The sequence below is a fragment of the Cyanistes caeruleus genome, chromosome 31 (assembly GCF_971803275.1).
Source record: "Cyanistes caeruleus chromosome 31, bCyaCae1.hap1.1, whole genome shotgun sequence".
Lineage (NCBI taxonomy): Eukaryota > Metazoa > Chordata > Aves > Passeriformes > Paridae > Cyanistes > Cyanistes caeruleus.
The window spans coordinates 910,481-920,997 of NC_141731.1; the positions used below are offsets into that span (position 1 = coordinate 910,481).

The 10,517-nt window shown below is 50.9% G+C and overlaps 1 long non-coding RNA gene across 1 annotated transcript in view; it reads right to left on the minus strand.

Moving 5' to 3' along the window:
* LOC147648668 (uncharacterized) overlaps positions 1-7,988 on the minus strand; it is a 30,780-nt gene extending 22,792 nt beyond the window's left edge. Inside the window, exons 1-6 of the long non-coding RNA XR_015279960.1 lie at positions 7,814-7,988; positions 7,486-7,719; positions 4,666-7,194; positions 4,338-4,571; positions 1,508-4,039; positions 1,180-1,413 (exon numbers count right to left, since the gene is read on the minus strand). This is a non-coding gene — a long non-coding RNA (uncharacterized LOC147648668). The remainder of the gene's footprint in view (positions 1-1,179; positions 1,414-1,507; positions 4,040-4,337; positions 4,572-4,665; positions 7,195-7,485; positions 7,720-7,813) is intronic.
* Positions 7,989-10,517: the final 2,529 nt, after the last annotated feature.

Here is a 10,517-nt window from a genome sequence, read left to right on the forward strand (position 1 = left end):
CGTCCTCTTGTGTGCCCGTGAGTAACCTTCCACGTGGATGAAGGAGATTGTGTACAGGACAATTGATTGCGGCATTGCCATTTGGCTTCACTGTCACTCAGTTGAACACGGTCCTTATCTAAGAAGGACTTCCAAGAAATGGGTAGGAGTTTTGGCTGTGAGAGGAGCAGAAAGCACATTTTCTACAGCAAATTGCTAGCTGATGCACTTTCCTCCCCGCCAAAATAGTGATTGCCATTCATCTTCCTGGGAAGAATGTAAAGACCCATTCAGAGATGCCAGGTTCAGCTGGCCTGTGGCTTTGTGTGCCTCATTTCACATGTCCAGTTTCAAGGGCCACTAAAAGAGGCTCATGTTTGCCTTGCTACCCACAAGTGCTGTAGGTATTTCCAGGAGAAGACGGAAAACATCGCTGTCCTGTGGTGTGGTAGAAATGCCACCACAACTGTGATTGTGTGAGCAAAGCCAGCCAGTGCTTTTTGGGGCAGCAGCAGCAGCTGAGAGTGTGGCAGAGCGGTTTTGATACTCTTTTTAGAGTCCTGCAAGCATTGTTCCCGAAACAACCCACAGCTTTGCAAATGTGCCCGAAGAAAATGCAAAGAGAACTGGGGTGTGAAAATCAAAGACTGTTTATCTGTAGAAGAAAAGGAACAAGAATGAACTACACCACATATTTACACTGTAAGAATATTGGTAACAACAACAACAACAACAACAACAACAAACTATAGAACCTATTTACCTGAGAACAGATCTAACAAAACTCTATGAAACGTATTTACAGACAACTTAAACAAACTCTAAAACCTCTATCCTGAACACAACAACTGTAAAACGTATGTACAGCAGGGTGGCATCTGTGTCTGTGATGTCCCTAAGTCCTGGAAGAAAAACAAGTAGCACGGTCAGTGCAGTCAGGCACGGAAGGGTGTTCCATGTGCTGCCGGGCTGGGACACTGGCCCAGTGGGACTCTGCTGCTAGAAGGGAGCCTGGCTGGGGGCTGTGGCCCGTGGCCCAGGCACTGGAACAGGGCTTGTGTGGCCCACAGCAAGCCCAGGCCAGGCCAGGGATGGCCAGCAGAATCCAGTGCATGGGCTAGCGTGTCCCTGAGCAGGAAGTGCCCAGCCCGGCCCCAGGCTGGCAGCAGGGGACCCACTCTGCCTGTGGGGAGCACCTGCCTGTTCTGCTGCTGGCATCGGTCTTCATCCCAAGACCATGTCTTCCTCCTTGTCTTTTAGATCAATATCCATCTCTTCAATATAATCTTTCGTTTCCACCTCCATCTCTTCCTCTGACTCGTACATATCCACATCCATCTCTTGCTCTCCAGTATCCTCTCCGTCCACTTCCATGGCTTCTTCTCTATCAGTCTGTGTATCGTCGTCCGTCTCCTCCTCTCAGTCTGTGCCAGCCTGCAGAGGTAGCAAAATTTCCCACCCTGTCCCACAGAGCTCCAGCCCAGCCAGGCAGCTGCGGGGTGTCCGCCTCCGTGGAATAGTACCATACCTCTTTTGGAACAAATGCAGACATCCTGCAGGGATGGAGAGCAAAATCCAAGCGATGGGGAGCTTTGGGGACTGCTGGGGGAATCAGGGAGCAGGTGGCAACAAGGTGACAGGGGTAGGCTTGGAGCAGGGTGAATGAAGAGCGTGCTGGCACAAGGAGCCAAGGGTTGTGTTGTGGCCGTTGCTGGATGCTGGAAGTTCTAGCTGGAGCGTGCACTGTGACATCACCGCCAGGAGTTCAGGCCCAGGCTGAAGTGGACAACGGAGACCGTAGAATGAATGATGGAATCCCTGGGTGCTTGGGCTTGGAAGGGACCCTAAAGACCATCTTGTTCCAAGCGGAGCAATCTTCGCCCAGAATAGGTTGCTCAGAGCCCCGCTCCCAGCTGGCCTTGGATGTTGCCAAGGATGGAGTATCCCCAGCCTCTGTGCACAGCCTGGGCCAGTGGCCCAGCAGCCTGAGTGGAAAAGAGCAGCTTCATTAGATCCAACTTCAAGCTCACTCCTACAGTTGAAAGGCTTCTCCTGTCTGTGCCCATCTTTCCTAGAGCTGCAGGGAGGCCTCGCCAGCCCCCTTCTCTTTCCAGGCTGAGCATCCCCAGCCCCACACGGACAGCAGTCCGATGCGTGGCAGTCAAGGCTAAAGGGTAGCAAATGGCTACATCAGGAAGTGAGAGATGGAAGCTTTTGGAGATGGAAGCTTTACCTCTAAATGTAGAAAAGAAAGAAAAGTGGAGGGGGAAATGGTGGGAGTCTGGCTGTGTTCTAACTGGCGAAGATTTTCTTTTCTTCTTTTGTGTCGTGCTAACCCAAGTTTTGTTGTTTGAAAGGAGGTTTAGCAAAATATCCATCGTCTTCTCCACTGCTGAAACACTGAACAACATCTGGGCAGGCTGAGGATGCAGAGCAAAACCTGCAAATATCTACTGCTGATCGTGATCCTGGGGAATGCAGCTAAAGCCAGCCAAAAGCAATTTCTGGAAAGTCAAGCCTGCTTTACGTTTTCTGGAGTTTGGTTGTGCCAACTTCACCAGTCATTTCTAAAAAAGGAAAAGAAACTCCAAGCAAAACAGAGAAAAACACAAAGAAACCAACCCAAAGAAACCAATCCAACAAACAGATAAAACACCCCCAATCAAACCAAAGGCAATGAGAAGTTAGGACTAGTTGTAAGGATATCACAGCAGGCGAATGGCTGCTTCCTACTTGGATCACCATCCAAAGCCACCTAGAACAACTTCTCCAAAACATATCCAACAGGAGAAATGGAAAAAGTGATCCATGGCAGCTCTGCATTGTGGTGAAGGATGAGCATGCAGTGGTCCAGATGCAGCATTGCCCACCCTCCAGGCTGCTCTTTGCTCTGCTGAAAGACTCTTGCAGGACTGTGGCCCCTCTCCATGCAATGGAAATCATTGCCACAGCTCTCAGTTGAGGCACTGGCATTTCCAGAGCCAGATTCAGGCACAATCCTACTGCCTGCTGAGCATCTGGGAAAGGTGCTGAGCATCTTCAGGCCTAGAAGCACAAAAGAGCTCAGGCTCTCCCCGAACTGGGTTTTCAGGGCAGCTTTCCATATCTCTGCAAGATTTCTTCATCCCTCAACACGTCTGACTTTATTATGTCCAACGATGCATTTGGGTTTCTTCCGTCCTCTTGTGTGCCCGTGAGTAACCTTCCACGTGGATGAAGGAGATTGTGTACAGGACAATTGATTGCGGCATTGCCATTTGGCTTCACTGTCACTCAGTTGAACACGGTCCTTATCTAAGAAGGACTTCCAAGAAATGGGTAGGAGTTTTGGCTGTGAGAGGAGCAGAAAGCACATTTTCTACAGCAAATTGCTAGCTGATGCACTTTCCTCCCCGCCAAAATAGTGATTGCCATTCATCTTCCTGGGAAGAATGTAAAGACCCATTCAGAGATGCCAGGTTCAGCTGGCCTGTGGCTTTGTGTGCCTCATTTCACATGTCCAGTTTCAAGGGCCACTAAAAGAGGCTCATGTTTGCCTTGCTACCCACAAGTGCTGTAGGTATTTCCAGGAGAAGACGGAAAACATCGCTGTCCTGTGGTGTGGTAGAAATGCCACCACAACTGTGATTGTGTGAGCAAAGCCAGCCAGTGCTTTTTGGGGCAGCAGCAGCAGCTGAGAGTGTGGCAGAGCGGTTTTGATACTCTTTTTAGAGTCCTGCAAGCATTGTTCCCGAAACAACCCACAGCTTTGCAAATGTGCCCGAAGAAAATGCAAAGAGAACTGGGGTGTGAAAATCAAAGACTGTTTATCTGTAGAAGAAAAGGAACAAGAATGAACTACACCACATATTTACACTGTAAGAATATTGGTAACAACAACAACAACAACAACAACAACAACAAACTATAGAACCTATTTACCTGAGAACAGATCTAACAAAACTCTATGAAACGTATTTACAGACAACTTAAACAAACTCTAAAACCTCTATCCTGAACACAACAACTGTAAAACGTATGTACAGCAGGGTGGCATCTGTGTCTGTGATGTCCCTAAGTCCTGGAAGAAAAACAAGTAGCACGGTCAGTGCAGTCAGGCACGGAAGGGTGTTCCATGTGCTGCCGGGCTGGGACACTGGCCCAGTGGGACTCTGCTGCTAGAAGGGAGCCTGGCTGGGGGCTGTGGCCCGTGGCCCAGGCACTGGAACAGGGCTTGTGTGGCCCACAGCAAGCCCAGGCCAGGCCAGGGATGGCCAGCAGAATCCAGTGCATGGGCTAGCGTGTCCCTGAGCAGGAAGTGCCCAGCCCGGCCCCAGGCTGGCAGCAGGGGACCCACTCTGCCTGTGGGGAGCACCTGCCTGTTCTGCTGCTGGCATCGGTCTTCATCCCAAGACCATGTCTTCCTCCTTGTCTTTTAGATCAATATCCATCTCTTCAATATAATCTTTCGTTTCCACCTCCATCTCTTCCTCTGACTCGTACATATCCACATCCATCTCTTGCTCTCCAGTATCCTCTCCGTCCACTTCCATGGCTTCTTCTCTATCAGTCTGTGTATCGTCGTCCGTCTCCTCCTCTCAGTCTGTGCCAGCCTGCAGAGGTAGCAAAATTTCCCACCCTGTCCCACAGAGCTCCAGCCCAGCCAGGCAGCTGCGGGGTGTCCGCCTCCGTGGAATAGTACCATACCTCTTTTGGAACAAATGCAGACATCCTGCAGGGATGGAGAGCAAAATCCAAGCGATGGGGAGCTTTGGGGACTGCTGGGGGAATCAGGGAGCAGGTGGCAACAAGGTGACAGGGGTAGGCTTGGAGCAGGGTGAATGAAGAGCGTGCTGGCACAAGGAGCCAAGGGTTGTGTTGTGGCCGTTGCTGGATGCTGGAAGTTCTAGCTGGAGCGTGCACTGTGACATCACCGCCAGGAGTTCAGGCCCAGGCTGAAGTGGACAACGGAGACCGTAGAATGAATGATGGAATCCCTGGGTGCTTGGGCTTGGAAGGGACCCTAAAGACCATCTTGTTCCAAGCGGAGCAATCTTCGCCCAGAATAGGTTGCTCAGAGCCCCGCTCCCAGCTGGCCTTGGATGTTGCCAAGGATGGAGCATCCCCAGCCTCTGTGCACAGCCTGGGCCAGTGGCCCAGCAGCCGGAGTGGAAAAGAGCAGCTTCATTAGATCCAACTTCAAGCTCACTCCTGCAGTTGAAAGGCTTCTCCTGTCTGTGCCCATCTTTCCTAGAGCTGCAGGGAGGCCTCGCCAGCCCCCTTCTCTTTCCAGGCTGAGCATCCCCAGCCCCACACGGACAGCAGTCCGATGCGTGGCAGTCAAGGCTAAAGGGTAGCAAATGGCTACATCAGGAAGTGAGAGATGGAAGCTTTTGGAGATGGAAGCTTTACCTCTAAATGTAGAAAAGAAAGAAAAGTGGAGGGGGAAATGGTGGGAGTCTGGCTGTGTTCTAACTGGCGAAGATTTTCTTTTCTTCTTTTGTGTCGTGCTAACCCAAGTTTTGTTGTTTGAAAGGAGGTTTAGCAAAATATCCATCGTCTTCTCCACTGCTGAAACACTGAACAACATCTGGGCAGGCTGAGGATGCAGAGCAAAACCTGCAAATATCTACTGCTGATCGTGATCCTGGGGAATGCAGCTAAAGCCAGCCAAAAGCAATTTCTGGAAAGTCAAGCCTGCTTTACGTTTTCTGGAGTTTGGTTGTGCCAACTTCACCAGTCATTTCTAAAAAAGGAAAAGAAACTCCAAGCAAAACAGAGAAAAACACAAAGAAACCAACCCAAAGAAACCAATCCAACAAACAGATAAAACACCCCCAATCAAACCAAAGGCAATGAGAAGTTAGGACTAGTTGTAAGGATATCACAGCAGGCGAATGGCTGCTTCCTACTTGGATCACCATCCAAAGCCACCTAGAACAACTTCTCCAAAACATATCCAACAGGAGAAATGGAAAAAGTGATCCATGGCAGCTCTGCATTGTGGTGAAGGATGAGCATGCAGTGGTCCAGATGCAGCATTGCCCACCCTCCAGGCTGCTCTTTGCTCTGCTGAAAGACTCTTGCAGGACTGTGGCCCCTCTCCATGCAATGGAAATCATTGCCACAGCTCTCAGTTGAGGCACTGGCATTTCCAGAGCCAGATTCAGGCACAATCCTACTGCCTGCTGAGCATCTGGGAAAGGTGCTGAGCATCTTCAGGCCTAGAAGCACAAAAGAGCTCAGGCTCTCCCCGAACTGGGTTTTCAGGGCAGCTTTCCATATCTCTGCAAGATTTCTTCATCCCTCAACACGTCTGACTTTATTATGTCCAACGATGCATTTGGGTTTCTTCCGTCCTCTTGTGTGCCCGTGAGTAACCTTCCACGTGGATGAAGGAGATTGTGTACAGGACAATTGATTGCGGCATTGCCATTTGGCTTCACTGTCACTCAGTTGAACACGGTCCTTATCTAAGAAGGACTTCCAAGAAATGGGTAGGAGTTTTGGCTGTGAGAGGAGCAGAAAGCACATTTTCTACAGCAAATTGCTAGCTGATGCACTTTCCTCCCTGCCAAAATAGTGATTGCCATTCATCTTCCTGGGAAGAATGTAAAGACCCATTCAGAGATGCCAGGTTCAGCTGGCCTGTGGCTTTGTGTGCCTCATTTCACATGTCCAGTTTCAAGGGCCACTAAAAGAGGCTCATGTTTGCCTTGCTACCCACAAGTGCTGTAGGTATTTCCAGGAGAAGAGGGAAAACATCGCTGTCCTGTGGTGTGGTAGAAATGCCACCACAACTGTGATTGTGTGAGCAAAGCCAGCCAGTGCTTTTTGGGGCAGCAGCAGCAGCTGAGAGTGTGGCAGAGCGGTTTTGATACTCTTTTTAGAGTCCTGCAAGCATTGTTCCCGAAACAACCCACAGCTTTGCAAATGTGCCCGAAGAAAATGCAAAGAGAACTGGGGTGTGAAAATCAAAGACTGTTTATCTGTAGAAGAAAAGGAACAAGAATGAACTACACCACATATTTACACTGTAAGAATATTGGTAACAACAACAACAACAACAACAACAACAAACTATAGAACCTATTTACCTGAGAACAGATCTAACAAAACTCTATGAAACGTATTTACAGACAACTTAAACAAACTCTAAAACCTCTATCCTGAACACAACAACTGTAAAACGTATGTACAGCAGGGTGGCATCTGTGTCTGTGATGTCCCTAAGTCCTGGAAGAAAAACAAGTAGCACGGTCAGTGCAGTCAGGCACGGAAGGGTGTTCCATGTGCTGCCGGGCTGGGACACTGGCCCAGTGGGACTCTGCTGCCAGAAGGGAGCCTGGCTGGGGGCTGTGGCCCAGGCACTGGAACAGGGCTTGTGTGGCCCACAGCAAGCCCAGGCCAGGCCAGGGATGGCCAGCAGAATCCAGTGCATGGGCTAGCGTGTCCCTGAGCAGGAAGTGCCCAGCCCGGCCCCAGGCTGGCAGCAGGGGACCCACTCTGCCTGTGGGGAGCACCTGCCTGTTCTGCTGCTGGCATCGGTCTTCATCCCAAGACCATGTCTTCCTCCTTGTCTTTTAGATCAATATCCATCTCTTCAATATAATCTTTCGTTTCCACCTCCATCTCTTCCTCTGACTCGTACATATCCACATCCATCTCTTGCTCTCCAGTATCCTCTCCGTCCACTTCCATGGCTTCTTCTCTATCAGTCTGTGTATCGTCGTCCGTCTCCTCCTCTCAGTCTGTGCCAGCCTGCAGAGGTAGCAAAATTTCCCACCCTGTCCCACGGAGCTCCAGCCCAGCCAGGCAGCTGCGGGGTGTCCGTCTCCATGGAATAGTACCATACCTCTTTTGGAACAAATGCAGACATCCTGCAGGGATGGAGAGCAAAATCCAAGCGATGGGGAGCTTTGGGGACTGCTGGGGGAATCAGGGAGCAGGTGGCAACAAGGTGACAGGGGTAGGCTTGGAGCAGGGTGAATGAAGAGCGTGCTGGCACAAGGAGCCAAGGGTTGTGTTGTGGCCGTTGCTGGATGCTGGAAGTTCTAGCTGGAGCGTGCACTGTGACATCACCGCCAGGAGTTCAGGCCCAGGCTGAAGTGGACAACGGAGACCGTAGAATGAATGATGGAATCCCTGGGTGCTTGGGCTTGGAAGGGACCCTAAAGACCATCTTGTTCCAAGCGGAGCAATCTTCGCCCAGAAGATGTTGCTCAGAGCCCCGCTCCCAGCTGGCCTTGGATGTTGCCAAGGATGGAGCATCCCCAGCCTCTGTGCACAGCCTGGGCCAGTGGCCCAGCAGCCGGAGTGGAAAAGAGCAGCTTCATTAGATCCAACTTCAAGCTCACTCCTGCAGTTGAAAGGCTTCTCCTGTCTGTGCCCATCTTTCCTAGAGCTGCAGGGAGGCCTCGCCAGCCCCCTTCTCTTTCCAGGCTGAGCATCCCCAGCCCCACACGGACAGCAGTCCGATGCGTGGCAGTCAAGGCTAAAGGGTAGCAAATGGCTACATCAGGAAGTGAGAGATGGAAGCTTTTGGAGATGGAAGTTTTACCTCTAAATGTAGAAAAGAAAGAAAAGTGGAGGGGGAAATGGTGGGAGTCTGGCTGTGTTCTAACTGGCGAAGATTTTCTTTTCTTCTTTTGTGTCGTGCTAACCCAAGTTTTGTTGTTTGAAAGGAGGTTTAGCAAAATATCCATCGTCTTCTCCACTGCTGAAACACTGAACAACATCTGGGCAGGCTGAGGATGCAGAGCAAAACCTGCAAATATCTACTGCTGATCGTGATCCTGGGGAATGCAGCTAAAGCCAGCCAAAAGCAATTTCTGGAAAGTCAAGCCTGCTTTACGTTTTCTGGAGTTTGGTTGTGCCAACTTCACCAGTCATTTCTAAAAAAGGAAAAGAAACTCCAAGCAAAAGAGAGAAAAACACAAAGAAACCAACCCAAAGAAACCAATCCAACAAACAGATAAAACACCCCCAATCAAACCAAAGGCAATGAGAAGTTAGGACTAGTTGTAAGGATATCACAGCAGGCGAATGGCTGCTTCCTACTTGGATCACCATCCAAAGCCACCTAGAACAACTTCTCCAAAACATATCCAACAGGAGAAATGGAAAAAGTGATCCATGGCAGCTCTGCATTGTGGTGAAGGATGAGCATGCAGTGGTACAAATGCAGCACTGCCCACCCTCCAGGCTGCTCTTTGCTCTGCTGAAAGACTCTTGCAGGACTGTGGCCCCTCTCCATGCAATGGAAATCATTGCCACAGCTCTCAGTTGAGGCACTGGCATTTCCAGAGCCAGATTCAGGCACAATCCTACTGCCTGCTGAGCATCTGGGAAAGGTGCTGAGCATCTTCAGGCCTAGAAGCACAAAAGAGCTCAGGCTCTCCCCGAACTGGGTTTTCAGGGCAGCTTTCCATATCTCTGCAAGATTTCTTCAGCCCTCAACACGTCTGACTTTATGATGTCCAACGATGCATTTGGGTTTCTTCCGTCCTCTTGTGTGCCCATGAGTAACCTTCCACGTGGATGAAGGAGATTGTGTACAGGACAATTGATTGCGGCATTGCCATTTGGCTTCACTGTCACTCAGTTGAACACGGTCCTTATCTAAGAAGGACTTCCAAGAAATGGGTAGGAGTTTTGGCTGTGAGAGGAGCAGAAAGCACATATTCTACAGCAAATTGCTAGCTGATGCACTTTCCTCCCTGCCAAAATAGTGATTGCCATTCATCTTCCTGGGAAGAATGTAAAGACCCATTCAGAGATGCCAGGTTCAGCTGGCCTGTGGGTAAGCTGCACAAACATGTGCTGTCCTGTCACACATTCTCCTCGCCAGACGCAAACTTCCCACGTGAGCCAAGATGTGCCCAGATATTATGGCCAGGTGGGTCAAGGTGGTCCCAGGTGCGCCCAGCAGTGCCCAGTCGTGCTCAGCAGTGTCCGAGTGAGCCCAGCAGTGCCCAGGTATGCCCAAGTGTGTCCAGATGAGCCCACGTGAGCCAAGATGTGCCCAGATATTATGGCCAGGTGGGTCAAGGTGGTCCCAGGTGCGCCCAGCAGGGCCCAGTCGTGCCCAGCAGTGTCCGAGTGAGCCCAGCAGTGCCCAGGTATGCCCAAGTGTGTCCAGATGAGCCCATGTGAGCCAAGATGTGCCCAGATATTATGGCCAGGTGGGTCAAGGTGGTCCCAGGTGCGCCCAGCAGTGCCCAGTCGTGCCCAGCAGTGTCCGAGTGAGCCCAGCAGTGCCCAGGTATGCCCAAGTGTGTCCAGATGAGCCCATGTGAGCCAAGATGTGCCCAGATATTATGGCCAGGTGGGTCAAGGAGGTCCCAGGTGCGCCCAGCAGTGCCCAGTCGTGCCCAGCAGTGTCCGAGTGAGCCCAGCAGTGCCCAGGTATGCCCATGTGTGTCCAGATGAGCCCATGTGAGCCAAGATGTGCCCAGATATTATGGCCAGGTGGGTCAAGGTGGTCCCAGGTGTGCCCAGCAGTGCCCAGTCGTGCCCAGCAGTGTCCGAGTGAGCCCAGCAGTGCCCAGGTATGCCCA